Below are 12,867 nucleotides of genomic sequence, written 5' to 3' on the forward strand. Positions count from 1 at the left end.
AGAGAGAGGAGCAGCCTTTGGCTCTGATCTGTGATTGTTTGACTAATACAAGCAACAGTTTGAACACGCCAGTTATTATTTGATGTGACACTAAATTAGAAGTTTCACACTTCATGTTAAAGCTTGGCTTCTCCAGAGCAGGAGGAATGTAATTCTGCATGATTCTGGGTGATGCTCAGCAGATCTGGAGATTAAATCTCTGCCATGTGGGTCAGGAAGGGCCACCTGGGTGAGGTGCCCAGGCTGTCCCCAGGGATGGCATGGGAAGAGTGAGGCTGTGCTGGTGGCTTTTTGTGGCTACCCAAAAAGAGAGGCCAGACAAAATTAAAGCAATAAAAAGCAATTCTAGGTATTGAAGGCCTTCAGGTACATTTAGAGCAGACAAAGCCCAACAGGGATTACTCCCCGAATGGAGAATGGGTCACAGGTATTCACACTTTTATAACTTTGGGCCATTTGGATATTGGGGGTTCATCTTCCAATTACAGCTTCAGCTAATGAAGTCATTGACCACAAATCCCCCCAACTCACTTTTGTTTCCATCTCTCAGGGCCTGAGGCAGTGAGGTGTCCTTGATTGCCAGGCCTGCAGAGGAATTGTTGTGTCTGCCCCAAATGGAAAAGCAGCAGCTCACACTGTGTGTGGAGTTTGGAGTTATCCACTAAAGAACTGCAGGATTACAAATACATGAAAAATATAAAAGCTGAAATCCTGAGGTATCAGTGCCAGAGCACACTCAAGGAACACAACTGCCTCTAAATCTTATAACTAGGCACTGGAAATGTGGGGAAATGGAATTTTTCTTCCTGCCAGCAACGTTTCCTTGTGGTCTGGGGGTCTGTGCAGTGAAGCCTCAGGAGAGGGTGGATGGGGCACAGCCCAGGGAAGGAGCAGGATGCTGGTCCTGTGTTTTCCCCAGAGAATCCTGGGCTGGCAAAGAGCTCCTGCAGCCAAAAATCAGGTCAGGTGTCTGCACAGGCACCCAGGCAGCAGCTGATGGGGAGAAAAGAGGAGCAGGGAGTGGCCACAGAATCAATGGTCATTTGGGTGATCCATGCAGAGCTGGAATACATCCTCTGGTACACTAACTGGGCATTTCTCATATCCTCCTGCACCACAGGCTTTGAGGAACATGGGGCATTGTTTCTTTTTTATGGCAATCATTAATTCAGCTGCTGTTTGTGAGGCAGGTTCAGGTGATGGGTGAGCTGACAGCTTCCTGTAGTCACACCAACACCACAAACAGCACCAGTCCCAAAACCTGCCTGGGGCTGAACAGAGTCCTGTGGATCCTTTGGGAACAGGCATACAAGGAATAAGCTAAGGATAACCAGAAAAAGCTCCCCTGGATTCCAGGACCTGCTCACATCCCCTCACAATTCAAAGCCCAAGGCAGAGCGACCCTGAGTGACTCTGCCCATTTGAAGTCTGTGCTGTAATGCTGCTAAAATTACCAAAACCTCACGGTTCTTAGGAAATAACCATTATCAGAAGCTACTTTTATTGCCATGGAAACGGAAAGATAACAGAGCAAAGTCCGGCCACATCTCCCAGCTGAAGGGGGATGTGTGTGATGGTTATGGATGAGCTGCTGGCCTGGGGGGGACTGGGGGGACTAAGGGGACTGGGAGGACTGCCAGGACAGGGATGTGAAGGGGTTCATGTGCTCATGTGTGAGATGTTTATGGATGAGCTGATGGCTGGGGGCACTGCCAGGACAGGGATGTGCAGGGTTCGTGTGTACATGGGTGTGTACAGGGACACTGCCAGCCTGTAGCCTCACATTTCTCTCCACAGAGCAAAGCAAGGCACAGTTCTTCCCAAGAATATTTCTGGGTTTCACATTCTCCGAATCACTGAGAGAAAGAAAACACAATTCTTATCATTTGCTGTGCGTGTGTTTGTGCAAAAGTAGAATGCAATGTGGAGATTGTTTACCCACAGTGATGGTGTTTTGGTTCCTTGGCCTATCAGGGCCAAGAGTGCATGTGTGGGTCAGGACTTTTGGGTGACAGTCACGAGATTCAGGGCAGTGTGAGCAGTTGTGTGCAGGGTTGAGTGCTTGGCAGGTTCAGTTTTAGATGTATAGAATAATATAGTGTAATAAATAATTATGCTGGCACTTTTGGATTGGTTTAGAGTAGAAGCTCACTGTCTAATATAGGTGATAGGTATTGGGAAGTTATTGTAAATATTGTACAAGTAGTTTTTAATATAAAAAGATAACACTGCCCCGGGGGCAGGCAGAGTGCCTCTGACTGTCCTGCTGAACAGACCTCAGCTGGACAGGTGAAACAATTTTACAGATAAGAAACAATAAACAACCTTGAGACCAAGAACTGAAGAGCTCTGACTCCTTCTTTGAGCATCAGGCTGTGAAAAGAGACTTTCTAACACATCTTGGGGTCACTGTGAGCAGCTAAAACCTGAGGTATCTGCAGAGCCACCTCAGAGTGTTTTGTGCCCAGACCTTTCCCAGCACTTCAAGACACCCAATTTACGTTCCTTTGAAGCACGAGACCTGCTCAATCTCTAATTTATATTTTTAATTAGGACACCGAAGCGTGAGAGAGCTCAGGGGAGCCATGTCCCTTTTAAAAACAAAGTTATTGCTTTAATAAACATGGGAGGAAAGCAGTAATGGACATGGGAGCCTCCCCTGGTTAAAAATTTAGTAAACCAGCCCTGCTCTTAATGAGACTGAGGATAAGTCCCAGGGAACAGGAACCTTTTCCTTGGCAGTGTGATAAGGATGGATGATGTGGGGAGTGTGAATGGCACAGCAGAGTCCCTCTGGCAGGGAGCTTTGGAGCTTCCTCACCTGCCAGCCTTGTTTGGGTCTCTCCATAAGGAAATTCCTGACCTGGCACCCAGCTCTGAGGAGTTGCTGTGATCTGGATAATGACTATGAACTCCTGTTAAACCCCATTTTGTGCTGTGTCTTTCATTATTCCTGTCATCTTCTCCATTCCCCCGCTCCCTTTGAAGCTTTGTAGTGGCCCTGGCTGGCACTGAGCTGTGGGGTCATTATTTCTGAGGAGCACATCTGCACAAGGACAGCAGGAAATAAGGGGCCCAAAACACCCCAAGGAGGGTCAGGGCAGTGGTGGGAGCTAGGGGGTGCCCACAGTGACAATGACAGTGCCAGCACAGGGGACACTCACAGCCTGTGCAGCCCTGGTGGCTGAGCTATGGGAAGGCTGATGTGTGGCTGGTGTGTTTTTAAATGGCTTAAAAACATCAGTAACACCTTTTTGGAAACAGAATCAGTGACACCAGAGGTACTCCCATCTCTCTGTGTGCTTGAGTGTCTTGGTTTGGAAAGCCAGGAGTCTGTAAGGAAGGCAGGAGCCTCCCCTGAAATGCAGAATGTAAACCCTCCCAAACCCTTTGAATTGCTATACATTTTAAATTAAGGGGCTCTCAGGCAACAAATATGGGAGCATGAATAACAGTTCTTTAATAGGGAAGAAAAATAAAAGGATAAAATAAACAATGCAGTGAACTAAACCAACACTGCCAGAGTCAGAACCCAGCCTGACACCCTGTGGGTCAGGCTGTTGGCAGCAGTCCCACTGGAATTGTGGCTCAGCCCTCCTGCAGTGTCAGGGCTGGTTCTGCTGGAGCAGGGATCCTGGAGAAAGGTGCAGTCTCTTCCTCTGAAGATCCAGGGGCAGAGGCAGCTGCTGTTCCTCTGGGCAATCCAGTGCAGAAGCCGTGCTGGTGTTCCAGAATCTCCAGATTCTATCCGGGTAGGAATGCTTGGCTCCTCCCTCTGGGCTCCCATCTCCCAATGGGATGCTGTAGTTCTTATCAGCCATGCAGGGACATTCAATAGCTGTTATCAGCAGGTGTCCCCTCCCCAGGGAGTTGTGAATGTGGTCACTCAAAGAGAGAGATAAGGCAAACTACCCACTTGACAAAGGTAATCTGCCATACAGATGGTAATGGAAAACATCTTGCATTGCGATCTTCAGCATTGGGGTAGCTGATTAAGCCATCAGGGACAGCCCAGTGTCAGGCAATAGGAGTGTGGCTGCCCCTTTATTCTGCTTTTCAGCTTCTCCCTCCTCTGTTTCCTAGTTAAAGGCATCATTCTCTGTCATATCTTGCTTGGCAGCGTGTCAGGAGCCTGTGCCAGGCAAAGCAAGAAGTGAGACTAAAGGATTTCCTTTAGACATTCACTCAATGTAAAATTTTCTCAGTGTTCACCAGATTGTTTTGCATTTGCCCTTGAAAATGCTTCTTGTGCAGAAAACTCTCACCCAGCCCTGTCCACCTGGCCTGGACCACCTCGAGGCTGGAGCAGTGTCTGGCTGTTCTCTGAGTGGCTCCAGCCCTGTTCCAGCAGCAGGAAAGCCAAGGGCAGCACCCCATGGAGCACACACAGCCAGGAGACAAATGAAGGAGGATGGATTTCTGCAAGACAAGCCAGTATAAAAGGCATTTATTCCTTCTTTATACTTCATTACAGCTGAAATGAGATCTTTCTGCTCAGAATTCAGATGCTGGGGATCCTTTCTAAAAGTGCTGTGAATTCTTTCATCTCATTTTGGAAGGGATATATTCACATTGCTCCTGATGCACTTTGTTGTGTCCTGAAAGGCTGACGAACCTGCTGGCAGGAATTGCAGGAAAATGCAAGAAAACCCAGATAAATGGTGATGACAGTGCCTGCCACATACCCAGGTGAGCAGTCACTGACCTGTCCTGTGGCTCCAAGGTGTGCAGGGATGGAGATTCCCATAGCTCTGTGACCTCCTCTTGTCCCCAGTTGCCGCTCACAGTGACTTCTGGCAGGGCTGGTGCTCCCTCTCCCCCTGCAATCTCTCCTCCATCATTTGGGGATGTTTTCATCCAGAGCATCCTTTCCCCAGCTGTAGTGCAGAGTGTGACACTGCCCTGCCCTGCCAGGGGACAGGAGATGCCTGATGCTGTCACTGGGGTCATTCTGGGGGTGGCTGTGTGTCCATCTGACATCTGCACTATGCAACGTCCTCCTGATGCCATGTGCTCCCTGCTCTGGGGTTCTGATCCCTCATTCTGGGGTTCTCATCCCTTGTGCTGTGGTTCTGATCCCTTGTGATCCCTGCTCTTGAGGTTCCAATCCTTGTTCTGGGGTTCTGATCCCTTGTTGAGGGGTTCTGAACCCTTGTTGAGGGGTTCTGATCCCCTGTGCTCCCTGTTCTGGGGTTCTGATCCCCTGCTCTGGGGTTCTGATCCCTTGTTGAGGGGTTCTGAACCCCCGTGCTTCCTGCTTTAGGGTTCTGATCCTTTTTCTGGGGTTCTGGTCCCTGCTTTGGAGTTCTGATCCTAGTTCTGGGGTTCTGTTCCCTGTTCTCACTGCTCAGGGGTTCCAATTCCTTGTTCTGGGGCTCTGATCCTTGTTCTGGGGTTCTGGTCCCTGCTCTGGGGTTCTGATCCCTTGTTCTGGGGTTCTGATCCCTGTTTGGGGATTCTGATCCCTTGTGCTCCCTGTTTTGGGGTTCTGATCTTTTTTCTGGGTTCTGATCCCTGCTCTGGGGTTCCAATTCCTGGTTCTGGGGCTCTGATCTTTGTTCTGGGATTCCGATCCTTGTTCTGGGGTTCTGATCCCTGCTGTGGGGTTCCAATCCCTTGTTCTGGGGTTCTGATCCTCTGTGCTCCCTGTTTTGGGGTTCTGATCCCTGTTCTGGGGTTCTGATCCCTGCTCTCACTTCACTGGGGTTCTGCCTTAGTGCCTTTGCACAATATATATGCATTTATTAGTCCTGCGTTAAGCAGTTTAATGAATCCAGGCCTTTGGGGAGAATTAACAGTGAATTAACACTGCATCTGAAAAATTAAAGGAATAGTCAAGCAAATTTCTTTTTATTGACTTTTAGTGAGCCATTTAATCCAAACATCTCGTTAACTGCAGTATAACGACGCACTGTAATGGCTTCTGCAGTAAGAACAATTAGCTTTGCAATTAGCAGAAGAGTGAGCACTCTGCAACGGCTGCACTTGGCAGGAACACCCTGTGGAGAGTGAACAACAGCATTTCCATGGGCAGAGCAATGCTTTATTCACTTTAAACCCCAGTAACATTTCCCCTGTTGACCCAGTGACCAAGGTGTGGGGTATTTTTGGGGTCCCCAGGATGAAGGAGGAATTGAGAATCTGACTCCATGTTCTTAGAAGGCTAATTTATTATGATATTATATTGTATTATGGTATGTTATATATTATATTATATTATATTATATTATATTATATTATATTATATTATATTATATTATATTATATTATATTATATTACATTATATTATATTATATTATATTATATTATATTATATTATATTATATTATATTATATTATATTATATTATATTATATTATATTATATTACATTACATTATATTATATATTATACTCCATTTTATTGTGGGATACAAACGCTTATATAATATATATAATAATATATACTATATACTATATACTATATACTATATAATATATAATATATAATATATAATATATAATATATAATATATAATATATAATATATAATATATAATATATAATATATAATATATAATATATAATATATAATATATAATATATAATATATAATATATAATATTTTAGGGAGACTAGTAATGTGTACTACAATGATTATGGTAAAATCACACACACAAACTTGTGCATATAACAACATCTCTTGCTTGCAGAGTTTAATGGGATTTTCTTTTTCCAATAAACCCATTTCATTTCATCTTCTTGCAATCCAGGTCTAATTTTCAAAGTTCTGTTTGCTTTTGCCAAAAAAAAAACTTTCTTATGTTAAGCAGATCCAAAGTGCATCATCTGCCTTGTGTCCCCCAACATTCCAGCATTACAGGATGGATTTCTGGGGAAGCCTGGGCTGCATGGAGCACCCACTGCTGGAGCCTTTCCCGCCCCAGGGATGCTCCTGGGGACCTCATGGCCAGGCTACTGCATGTCTGAGGGCACACACAAATATTTCTGCTCTAGGAATTTTCTCTGCCAAAGGCAGAGTGTGTCTGTGGCTGCCCTCCAGCCTGTTTCTGGGAGAATATCCACCTGGGATTGTGCTGAGGTGTGGGATGTGATGGCTATCCATCACTCCAGCCCTGCTCTCTCTGGAGCTTCTCTCCCTTAGAAAACTGAAGACAACAAGCTTTGACATCTCAGGCTATTGAATAAATAATAACCATCAAAATGTCAGCATTTAGGTTTTATTTAAATCTCCTCACCAACAACACTAACTTAAACTTTATGATGCACCATTACAGCCTCCGAGAGCGCTCTGCCTGCTGAACAATATGTTCCATGAAAACTGATATCATCTGCTTGTTATCTGCAGCACTGCCTTGTAGTGGGGCTTTATTGATTTTCTGCACAATCACAGTAAAAAGCCTTTTTTTCCACCCCCCCCTCTGGTATCTTTTCATGATTCTGGATGATTTGTTTCCGCTCATCTGTCATTTTTCACCCACTCTTATCTTGGCTGGTTTATAATGGTGAAAACCCACAAGTCACTATTTATTTGCTGAGCCACATTAACAAACAGAAGCTGGAGTGGAGATGAGGAGAACTCCCCAGAGCTACACAGGCAGGCAGACAGACAGACACCTAGGTGGTGTTAGGAAAATTAATCCACAAACACCAGAGGTTTATGGCCAAAAAGGAGACAGAGGAGTCCTGGAACTTTATTCCAATAAAGGCAGAGGCCATGGGGCATCCCCTGGGATCTCTCCAATTTTTGGAGGACACAGCCTCCTTTTTATCCCAATTTCCCAGCTGCATTTCCCTTCTCTCTTTCCCCACTTCTGAGGTACTTGAGAGGTTCAGACTTCCCAGAACACCTGATCCCAAAGATTCACCCCCTAATGTACAACCCTCCCTTTTAATTTTTAATTCTTACAGAATTCAGGAGCTTTTCTTCCCCATTGTTTCTTTCATCTCTCAATGTCTAATTTCATTTCTCAGCAAACCTAAAGTTTATTTGTAAAAGCAAATATCTTTTTCCATTCACCAATCAGTGGAATCCTTCCCATGGTTTCTTTTATCTCCCAGTGCTGGTTTTATCCACCAGCAGACCCACAGCTGGTTTGGAAAGACAAATCTGCTATTCCTCTCACAGGGGGGGCCTGGAACAGGAGCCAGGAGCCCACAGGAGCTCTGCTGGTGATGTCCTGCCCACACAGGTGTTGGGGCTCCTTGGTGAGGAGGAGTGTGGTGGGGAGGAATCTGCTGGCACAGCTCTGCCCCTGCTCTCTGTCTCAGGGACCAGAAAAGGGCCACAGCTGTCTCAGAAACCAGAAAAGGGTCACAGCTGTCTCAGGGGGGATAAGAGGAGCTGGAAGTTCACCCAGAAATGTCCCAGCAGTGGCTTTAACCCAGCCATGGGTGTCTGAAGCCACCCCTCCCCTGGGGTCAGTGTCCCCTTGCTCACACCCTGCTCAGGGAGCTGCTGCCCTGTCCTCGCTCCATCTCCAGCAATAATCTAAAGTCAATTTGCTATAACAATTGAGACTGTTCCCTTTGATGAATTCCTGTTTGCCTTTAATTTGTTACAAGATGATGAGAGTTGGAGGAAATGTTCAGCTGTCAGGAAAGTGCACTCTCAGACACTTAAATTTGTGAACTTTGATATCATCAACTGAGTCATTTTCCAGGGACTCTCTTCTAACTCCCAGCACTGCCAGGGCTGGGTTTTCTGTCTTTCTCACATTTTCCATGGCACCAGGCTGGGTATTTTACATGAGGAAGCCCTACCTGTGCCTTGCTGAGATTTAGATGCTTTGAAATGTCACTTGCCATATGTTGCCACGATTATTATGAATTACATTCAGATGAAGAGCAGCTTCTCCCAGGTCTGGAGTGCCAGACCTTTGCACTTCACAGGGTGCCAAAGAGCCCCTCAGGAAATGCCACTAATAAACAAACCTCATCTCTGCCCAACCAGGCACTTATTTCATTTTTAAGCTTTTGAGTTAGCGGCTTTTAAACTTGACTTTTTTGCCTTGGACTTGCAAGGGCCATGGCAGGGCTCAGCAGGGACATTCTAGTGGCACCAGGGTCCCAAATAATGCCATTATTCCCAGATAATGCCCAGATAATCACCTCAGTTCAAGGCAGAGGTGTAGAGCAACACTGCTCAGGCAAGGGATCCTGGAACTCAATGCCAGACACAAAACTGGGATGGTTTTCCTGCTCTTCCCACAATTCTTTTTTTTCTGGAACAAAAAGAATTTTTCCTCCACAATTCTCTTTTGCTGGAAATTCAATTTCCAGCAAAATTCCCACAATTTTGCTGCAGCTTTAAAGCAGGCAGGGATACAAATGGGGAAAGAAAAATCTCTTTGCATTTCTGAGGGTTATGAAATAATCAGGTGGCATTTCCCTTCATCACTACTAATCACAAGAACAAGCTCTCACAAGGAATTAGTTTGCGCTGAACCTTCTGCAAATCTTCGAAGCCGCAGACGAGAGGCTGCAGAGCTGCAGATTATGACTTTTTAAAGTTAAATTCATTACCTCAAATTAGCATCAAGCTCCAGAGCCCTGCAAGCAGAGCTGATAGCACAGCCCCTGCCCTGAGCTGTGCTGCACAAACCCAGCATCTCCAGACATGAGAGCCAGGCTGGAGAGGAGCAGCTCATGTTGCTGGGTGCTCCAAACAGGGTCTTCTCTTGATAGAAAAGATCATTGGGTTATTAGGCAAAATAGATTTTAACATTGATTTCTGTCGCAGACATCTTTTCATGAAAATCCTTTCCTTAGGATTTTTTCCTCCTGAGAAGCTGAGAGGCCTCAGGAACAAAATGTAAACATTGATTATCTGCTGCTGTGGAATGCAACAGGTGCATCTGGGATTGGTCTCATGTGGTTGTTTGTAATTAATGGTCAGTCACAACCCAGCTGTCCCAGACTCTCTGTCCGAGCCACAAACCTTTGTTATTCATTCTTTTCTATTCTTAGCTTAGCCAGCCTTCTGAGGAGAACCTTTCCTTCTATTATTTTAGTATAATTTTAATGTAATATATATAATAAAATAATAAATCAAGCCTTCTGAAATATGGAGTCAAATCCTTGTCTCTTCCTTCAACATAAGACCCCTGTGACCACCATCACAGATTTCTCATCCCTTTCAAGACACCTTTTGCTACACTGGTGTGTTTAAGCTGAGCTTAGCCTGGGCATGGGAGCTGTGTCCCTGCAGCAGTGAGAGGCAGAGGAGAGGGAGGAGGAATCCTGACCTTGGAGTTCTGGTTGGATGAGCTCCCATCTCCCTGGCAGGGACAGAAAAGGGGCAGCAGGCTCTGGGGGATGTGATGGCTATATGGTTAGTTATATTTTTATCTATTACCAACCTTATATGAAGATCAACAAGGCACAACAGTTTAGGTAGAATAACAGTGAATTTATCACGGGGTGGAAAAGTAGTTTTTGGGGTTTTTGGAATGGGGATTCAGGGGGGCAAGATGGAGAAATCTGGACGTGTCCAGCCTTTCTATTCCCTCTTCTTGGCCTCCATCTTCTGCTGTGATAGCGGCACTTTGGGTTTGGTTTAGAGTAGAAGCTCACTGTCTAACATAGGTGATAGGTATTGGAAAATTATTGTAAATAATGTACAGGTAGTTCTTAGTATAAAAACTACCACCACCCCAAGGGCTGGAAACAATTACCAACTTTGTGTGGGGAGTTACAAGCCACAAGAGCTTGAATAGAACGATACTGAATTAATCACTATCACAGGGTGAAAATGTGGAATTTTGGAGTTTTTAGAATGGGGGTTCAGGGGGTCAAGATGGAGGAATCTGGGTGTGTCCAGCCCTTCTCCTTGGCCTCCATCTTCTGCTGTGATGGTGGCACTTTTAGATTGGTTTAGAGTAGAAGCTCACTGTCTAACATAGGTGATAGGTATTGGGAAGTAATTGTAAATAATGTACACGTCGTTTTTAGTATAAAAAGATAACACCGCCCTGAGGGTGTCAGTGTGCCTCTGACTGTCCTGCTGAGCTGACCTCAGCAGGGCAGGAGAAAATTTTTTATAGATAAAGAACATTAAACAACCTTGAGAACGAGATGTGAATAGTTCTGACTCCTTTTTTGAGCGCTGGGCTGGGAAAAGAGAATTTCTAACACATCTTGGGGTCACTGTGAGCAGCAGAGATCCCAACAGGAGAGGAGCATGCAGAGGTCAGGTCTGGCTCCTGGGAGCATCCTGGGAACATGGCACAGAGTGCCCCTCCCTGTGCCCAGAGCCATCTGTGCTGCAGCTCGCTGCTCAACAGCCAATCCAGGCTCATTTCTGTGTGCACAATGGAGGGAAATGGCTTTGCTGCTGGGATCAATCCTTCAATCTAACTCCTCTCACTCCATTGTAACTGCATTTCATGACCTGCTCGAGGATTTTTCAGGTTTTTCACTTGACAGAACAAGAGCTGTGGAGAGAAGGACGTGAGGATAAAGAGCTCTCTGCTTTCCATTCAAAGCAGAATGACCTGGGCAGGAAAGGAAAACTCAGGAGCTGTGATGATAACACTGCTCATGTCGTGCTGCTCTGTGTTGTGGCTTTGTGGGCTTTTCAAGCAGGGCTCACCACCTACTTGAGCATCTTGTGCCACTCATGAAATGCTCCTGCCAGCACGAGGGTGGGACAGTGTTCACAGGGGTCTCATGTTGAGGGAAGAGATGAGGATCTGACTCCATGTTTCAGAGGACTTGATTTATTATTTCATGATATATGTTACATTAAAACTATACTAAAGAATAGAAAAAAAAAGTTTCATCAGAAGGCTTAGCTAAGAATAGAAAAGAAAAGAATGAATAACAAAGGTTTGTGGCTCAGACTCTCTGTCTGAGCCAGCTGACTGTGATTGGCCATTAATTACAAACAACCAACATGGGCCAATCACAGATGCACCTGTTGCATTCCACAGCAGCAGATAACCAGATAAACTTCTTCTTTTCATAAAAGATGTCTGTGACACTTGGGGACCCCTTGGTGCCCCCAGGACACAGCCCTGGAGCCTGTTGCTGCTGGTTTGTGCTCAGGACTCTGGTCATGCACTCCCCTCACCAGTCAGCTCCAAAATCATGAGGGCAAACCCTCCCCAGCCCTGCTCCTGGGACACCCCAACGCAGCTGCAGCCCAGGGTGATGAAAAATGGATGAAAACAAGACAGGGAGGAGAAATGCTGGGTCAGCCTGGGGAGACAGCTCTGTGTGCCTGTGAGCATGAGCCTGGCTGTGCTGTTGCTGGATCTAATGGCTTTTGCAGTTCAGTTTCTGGCTCACTGGAGCATCACCTGATTGAAGGCGCAGGGGAAGGACTGGGCCATGCCCACACTGCCACAGCCTTTGGTTCAGGCTGAGTGAGCACTCAGCAATGCTGCGGCTGCCTCCAGGTCTGCAGCAGTGTCAGAACCCAGGAAATTCCTCTGGCTGCCCTGGAGGGCTCAAAGCCCCTGCCAGGGGGCTCAGAGACCTTGGCACAGAGCCCAAGACCCCTGTGCCTTTGATTTAGCCCTTGGAAAAAACAATTACCAACCTTATATGAAGAATTGCAAGCCACGAAAGTTTAAGTAGAATGACAGTGAATTTATCACAGGGTGAAAAATAGATTTTTGGGGTTTTTAGAATGGGGGTTCAGGGGGCAAGATGGAGGAATCTGGGCGTGTCCGGCCTTTCTCCTTCTTCTTCGTGGCCTCCATCTTCTGCTGTGATGGTGGCACTTTGGGATTGGTTTAGAATAGAGGCAGACTATCTAACACAGGTGATAGGTATTGGAAAATTATTATAAATAAAGTACACGTAGTTCTTACTATGAAAAGCTGACACCACCCCAAGGGCAGGGACTGTGCTGCAACCTGA

The sequence above is a fragment of the Zonotrichia leucophrys genome, chromosome 23, assembly GCF_028769735.1.
Source record: "Zonotrichia leucophrys gambelii isolate GWCS_2022_RI chromosome 23, RI_Zleu_2.0, whole genome shotgun sequence".
NCBI lineage: Eukaryota > Metazoa > Chordata > Aves > Passeriformes > Passerellidae > Zonotrichia > Zonotrichia leucophrys.